Raw genomic sequence first — 6,675 nt, 5'->3', positions numbered from 1 at the left:
TTATCAATGAACTTAATTAGGTACAATTATTTACAAAATTAAATTAATTAATTAATTAATTATTTACAAAATAAAAATTAATTAATTAATACAAAATACAATTAATTACAAAATGAAACATCCCTCAAATACAACAATTCAAAATCCAGAAATTCTTGGGAACAAATTTTGAAAGCTCTATCCAATAGTGAAATCACAATCCCTCGTTTCACCAAAACAGGGGGGCAAGAACGAAAATATAAATATCTATCATTGTGCGTAGGCTTTCTGTATATCAAGAAAAGTAAATGGTAATCTCTTTTAATTGATCAGATATCAAGGAAAGGCAGTTTGTCATTTTCCTCAAATTCCACTGTAAATTTTTATTTTCTTTCAAAACTATTTAAATGTTTACAGAAAAGGTCTGAGGAATCTAAATCGTGTTTACAAATGCAAACTACATCATCCTTGAACCTGCCCCAGAAACAAGGGGAGAATCTAAGACTGGGTATAGTGGAGGTTTCGGTGTAATCCAAAGATTTCCAATAAAAGAGAGAGGAGTACCCCCATAGCCAATCCAAAAACCTGCTTGTAAAATTCTCCTCTAAAACAAAACAAAAAAATATTCATTTACCAGAATAACTAATTTCATAATGAACTCAATATACAAACCAGCCAAGGTCACATCTTGTATCAAATCAAAGTGTTTTTGAAGAAGATTAAAGAAATAAAAAAAAACTTATGTTTAATATTCATTCAATAAACATAGATACGGGAAATTGAAATATTGACTCAATTTATAATATTCTTTTGAAAAATGAACCAACAGTTGATAAGAGAATGAAGATTCTACAACATCACCAGGGAACGAGACTACCTACCAGACCAAATAAAATTGTTTCAATAATAGCTAACAATAGGATTACTTCGCAAAAGAATAATTAACTTCATTTCCATTTTTATACTTTTTTACTCAGTTGCTTCGGTGTTTTCATTGAAGTAACTCTGTTAGCTTCTGTTTCCTACCGGGATTAGTTGCGACAATAGTGTTTTATCAATATTGGTGCTGGTTTTATTTGTTTTTAGTTTATTTTAGTGTTTTATCTTTGTTTCTTCTGTGCTGAAGACACCTCGTTTACATAAGTCGCGCCTAAATTCGGCGTTTTCTCGAAAACTGGGTTGTGTAGACTGCAACTGCCGTTCTGTTTTTCCGGGTTTTTTTTACGGAAGAAAAAAAATGCCAAAAATGGGCCGGCATGTCAAAATCAGGAAGTGAAGACGGATTGTTCCGTTTTATCGGAGCATAATCAAGCAATAAACTTTAAACGAAAGCCATGAGAGTTACAAAGAAAGATAAAGAAGCTTGTAAAGACTCTAAAAAATGGTGGAATGAAGAAACCTTCTTACTAATTGAAGTTTGGAAGGATAATTTTAGGCAATAGGTAGTATTTTGCAGGCTACGTTCTGCGTTCAGGTTGCATTCATGTTGCCCATATTTCTCCTCTCAGTTGTTCAGTTCAAACATTCAAAGACTAGAGGCTATATCTATCATATGAAAATTTTAGTTTCATTGCTGCTCCTGCTCATCCACACCGACACTCCCACCTTTTTTGCTCCATAATTTAAGAAGTCATATTCTATGAATTCGGAAACACAAAAAAATATTTTGACTTGCCATTCAACGTCCTTTCCAACTAAAACAGTCGTTGCTTGCACTATTTCCATGTATAAAACCTTAAGAGTAGTTATCGTAATTTCCGTCAAATGAAAAGTGTTAAGCTTGCTGGTCAGGACCCCCAATATACAATACATTAAAAATTACTTTTATTTATTTGTCAATTCGACCATCTGTATGTTTTTAAGTTTTAGCCTCGCAATTTCTATACTTTCGACCTTGTTAGGACTTTTGCTTCAAAGAAAAACCAGTTTTTTTTGTTTCATTTTGTACTCAATAAAAAAATAATTTTCGATTATAAACTTTTTCTCTTGGTATAATTCATCAAGCTTGCTCTACAGCCCTCAGTTTCGGACATACTGTAACTCTTGTTAAGGGAACTAGCCACTCCTTCTCCTCACCCGGTATCCAAGATTCCACCAACATGTTTTCTATGAGGCTCGGTTCTACGCAACAGCTTTTTCGAGGTACATTCTATCACTCTTCCAGAGCCAGAAGAGGTGGATGCCTCCAAGTGGCTTTAAGTTGTCTTTCAACATCGACTACCAATCATCTTTTGGCATCCAGCTCAACATTTTCAATTTCCAAGTGGCTATGCTTTGGTAGCGGACTTAAAGATGAAACGGTGCTCATCAAGGAGCAGGCAACGGCCGGGAGGTGGGTTTAGGGATGAAGAGGGGCACTTGTCCCGGGCGTAGAAATGTTAGGGGTGCAAAATTTCAAATAAATAATCTAACGATTGCAACCATTTTGTAATTACTGAAATTTTAATTTTACTGAAATAAAGTAGAGGGCACAATTGGCAGTAAGTAAAAGCAAATTGAATCTAAAAGTTTTATTTTCCCGATATTTTCTTAACCATTCCTTGAAAATAAAAGTAAGTAGACCGAATTTAAGCAATTTTAAATTGAACTGCAAGCAAAAAGTAAGTAGACCAAACTAAAGATTTAGAAGCAATCAATTGGGACGAGATAAATAGTAATTTTGCAGAGGCTAAAGTAATAAGTCAGATGTACATAAATGTAAAATTTTGTTAATAAATGACAATTTTGTTAAAATTAAAATTTGAGAGACAGGGGAGGGGGGAGCTAATCAAGATTTCGCAACAGGCGTAAGCAACGCCAGAGCTGCCACTGCAACGGCCAAGTCACAAGAGCCACTGTCCTCCCTTTAAAATATTCGACACCGGGTGTTATCGTTTATATTACTACCGCTAACAACTGATCGCAACATCAAGCCGCCTGGGGCCACAGCTACGCACGTTCCTCCTCCATCCCAATCTATTCACAGCCCCCCTCTTTACACCTTCTCGGGAAGTTCCTATTTCCCTTAAATCTTTTCTTACGATATCTTGCCACCCCAACCGAGGACTGCCTACTTTCCATTTAACCCTAGACGATTGAAAGAAAAGGACAATTTTCGGCAATCTGTCATCCTTCATCCGCAGAACATGCCTTAGTCATCTCAACCTTTCTCTCATTATAGCCCTAGAAAGCGGGGTTGAACCATACTTTTCTGACAGCCTACTGTTTGAATTACGACCAGTTAGTCAGGTACCCAAAATAATCCGTAGGCAACGTTTCCATATTGGTTTGTTTGTAAGTCATGTATGTGCGGGCCGACAACTAAGAGTTAGAATAAAAGGCTTAAACCTTAAAAAGACCTTTATTTTAAATTAATAAAGTATTTAATGGAAATGCCAACATGGACAAATAACTCTTTTATACATAGAAAGTTTCAATTGGTAAGCCCAGCTGGGGCTATTGAGAAGCGTATTCGGTATTTTTCTACAGAATGTCAGAAGTTTTCCCATCTTTGGTCATTTCTTTTTGTCATTTGTTCGTAGTTTTCAATCTATTTTTTTATTTCTGTTGTTTCTTTTTCTGTCTTTCTTGATTTTTACCCTGTCTTTTTCTGGACTCTGCCCATTTTTTTTTGTGACAGGTTATAAATAAAATGATGATGACGAATACGCGAGAATAATTTTTTTTTTTTTTTAAGAATCATACCATGTGACATAAAGAGAAATGAAGGAAACACAAAAAGCCATTTTTGGTTATAAAAGAAGATTAGATACTTAATGTGGAAATGTGCTTTCAACCTAAAACATTTACTAGCTATAATATTAGATTTTATCTAGTTCTCTAGCATAATACTAGCAGTTTCTAAATACTTTTTAAGAATTGTCTCACTAATGAAACATTCGAAGACTTAAAAAAGATAACAGGATACTCACCAGAAAATTTGAAACTCTAAAATTCAAGTAAATAGCGACGAAGACCACACTGCCTTTCCATCATAAACAAATAAGTAGAACAACAGGGAAATTTTTTATACAAGACAGTGGAACGCAACTTTAAATGAATATTTCGACCCTATATCCAAGGGCCGTCCTCAGCAAAACAGACGAAGAGAATAAAAACAATATAAAAGAAACTTACATTAAAATTCAATCATTAAAACTGAAAGGTTTTTTTTTATTAAAAAATGTTTTAAAACAGCCCTAATATCATTACTTCAAGGAAGTTCAACCAGGACCCAATATCATTCCTTGAAGTAATGATATTAGGGCTGTTTTAAAACATTTTTTAAAAAAAAACTTTTCAGTTTTAATGATTGAATTTTAATGTAAGTTTCTTTTATATTGTTTTTATTCTCTTCGTCTGTTTTGCTGAGGACGGCCCTTGGATATAGGGTCAAAATATTCATTTAACGTTGCGTTCCACTGTCTTGTATAAAAATTTCCCTGTTGTTCTACTTATTTGTTTATAAAATTCAAGTGTTGTATTTGAATCAACGTTTGAGTATTTATTACATAAATATTTTATTCTGACTTTATAGGGATATGAGTGATTTTACAAATATACCTGATAAAAAAAATGTATCAAAAACTTTTGAACAAATCTTTATTCTATATATTGTACCAGCCGTTATTGAAGTATACCTTTTTTTTGTGAAGTCCTATCTTTAAAATGAGCTTGCTGATTATCAAATCTATACAAGAGTACCGCTAAAAGATGATGAAACAAGATTGTAAGCTTTTTTATTGTCTTTTTTTTTATTAAAATTGTTTGATTTAAAGATAGAAGATAAATAGGGCAGCGTTTGCATGCATATTGTCGAGGTAATCTTGAGCAGATACCCAATTGATTTTTTTCTAGACACATAATCCCTTTAATTCCTTTTTCTATTTTATTCTCCCAAGGAATCCCACCACTTTCACAAGTATCTAACCGGAGAAACTTCATCCTCTCCATACTAAAACGAGTTAATTAAGGCCTATTCACAGTGAGATTTTGGTAATACCGGGATATTGAGCTAGCACTCATTTCAGCTTATCAGAGTTTTTCACATAATTTTTTCAGCCAATAAAAAATATGTAAAACTGTTCATACTCAGTGAATACAGCAAAGGAGCAAAACAATTTATACCAAATTGATCCATTCCACCTATTGGGACACAAAGAACCAAATTTTAAACATAGGATTGAGAAGAAAGCCGTTTTTTTACAGATATGTTTTGAATCACCCGTTGAAATCTTATAAGGCAGCCATTTAACCATCATGAAGAATGAACTTGAAATAAAACAGAAGAAACACGGAAGGAACCTAGAAACGTTCGCTTTTGGCGAACAAATAGCGTGACTCGAGAACAAAATTGTCGTATTTCACAAGTAACAAAAATTTTCTTTGGGAATTATGTACAATTTATTCCACTTTCTCAAAAGCCCTATGTTGGGAATCTGTACGGCCCTCTATTGCTTAGCAACTGCTAATTCAGTTTTATCCTAATCTACACATCCTCGCTTTCCAGAGCGAAAGGGCAATCTTATCATGTTCTGCTTATTTGTTGTCACTATCATTAACAGCCAACAGAAAAAGTAAGCTGATACAGTTTTATTAACTGGGCCATCGAACGTTCAAAAGAAGCTATCAAGATCATTGATCATGTTTTCTTCATTCTAAGCTCCCGAGGATTAAGACAAATTTGATTGATCTACGTCAGCTGGAAAAAAAAAAAACATCGGTAGCTCATCGTAGTCTCAAAATATAAGAATGTTTTCCGTTTCCTCGACTCATGTTGTTTTTCCATCATAAAATTCAGCTTCCTAACAGCTTGGGTATAGTATTGTAATTTAGCATTAATCTGCAAATGCACGTGGCAATAAAACCTGTTTTTATGAATACTGATAAACCGACTAAGTATTCATAAAACCTGTTTTATGAATACTGATAAACCGACTAAGTATTCATAAAACCTGTTTTATGAATACTGATAAACCGACTAAGTATTCATAAAACCTGTTTTATGAATACTGATAAACCGACTAAGTATTCATAAAACCTGTTTTATGAATACCGATAAACCGACTTTTAGATTTACTCCTTCTTCTTCTAAAAGCGATAAACAAAATGGGACCAAGATCACAAAGGTGTGATTTAACAGACAATCGTACTTTTTTGCAACGCGTGAGAATAATTTTTTCAATAGCCCCAGGGTCACATTGATTCACTTTCAAGTAAATTGCGCGTTTTTGTAACATAGAGAAGATTTACTCGACAAGCAGCCTCTCTTTGTGCGTGTAAAATGAATTAAATGATGCATGTAAAATGAATTAAAATATTCTTATGCAACCAAAATGCAGTCAACAGAGCAGCGGAAAAACACTGAAAATAAGAGTCAATTATGAGACTAATAGTAGCTTTCCATCATGACACGGCTCACCAGTTTCCCCCTGGATATAACAAAATACATAAATGTAGATGATTTGATTCTGTGTAGCTTCGGTAGCTTTTGCAGCATTCATTCTCAGCAAGGTTGGACCATGGGAGGAAAACCCTTCCGTTGTTCAACCCCGGAAAATTTGAAATTTACACAAATGAAAAACAAATCCTATTACTTTGTGAGACAGAAAATATCCATACTTTCTACAATTCCCCTCGCCCCAATCCATAACCAATATCCTAGATCACTCGTGTGTATCACCAAATTCAAAGTCAAAAGATAAATGATAGAACTAT

The sequence above is a fragment of the Artemia sp. Qi Xiang Cuo genome, chromosome 9 (genome assembly GCF_049724085.1).
Source record: "Artemia sp. Qi Xiang Cuo chromosome 9, ASM4972408v1, whole genome shotgun sequence".
Lineage (NCBI taxonomy): Eukaryota > Metazoa > Arthropoda > Branchiopoda > Anostraca > Artemiidae > Artemia > Artemia sp. Qi Xiang Cuo.
This window is presented reverse-complemented; position numbering follows the sequence as displayed.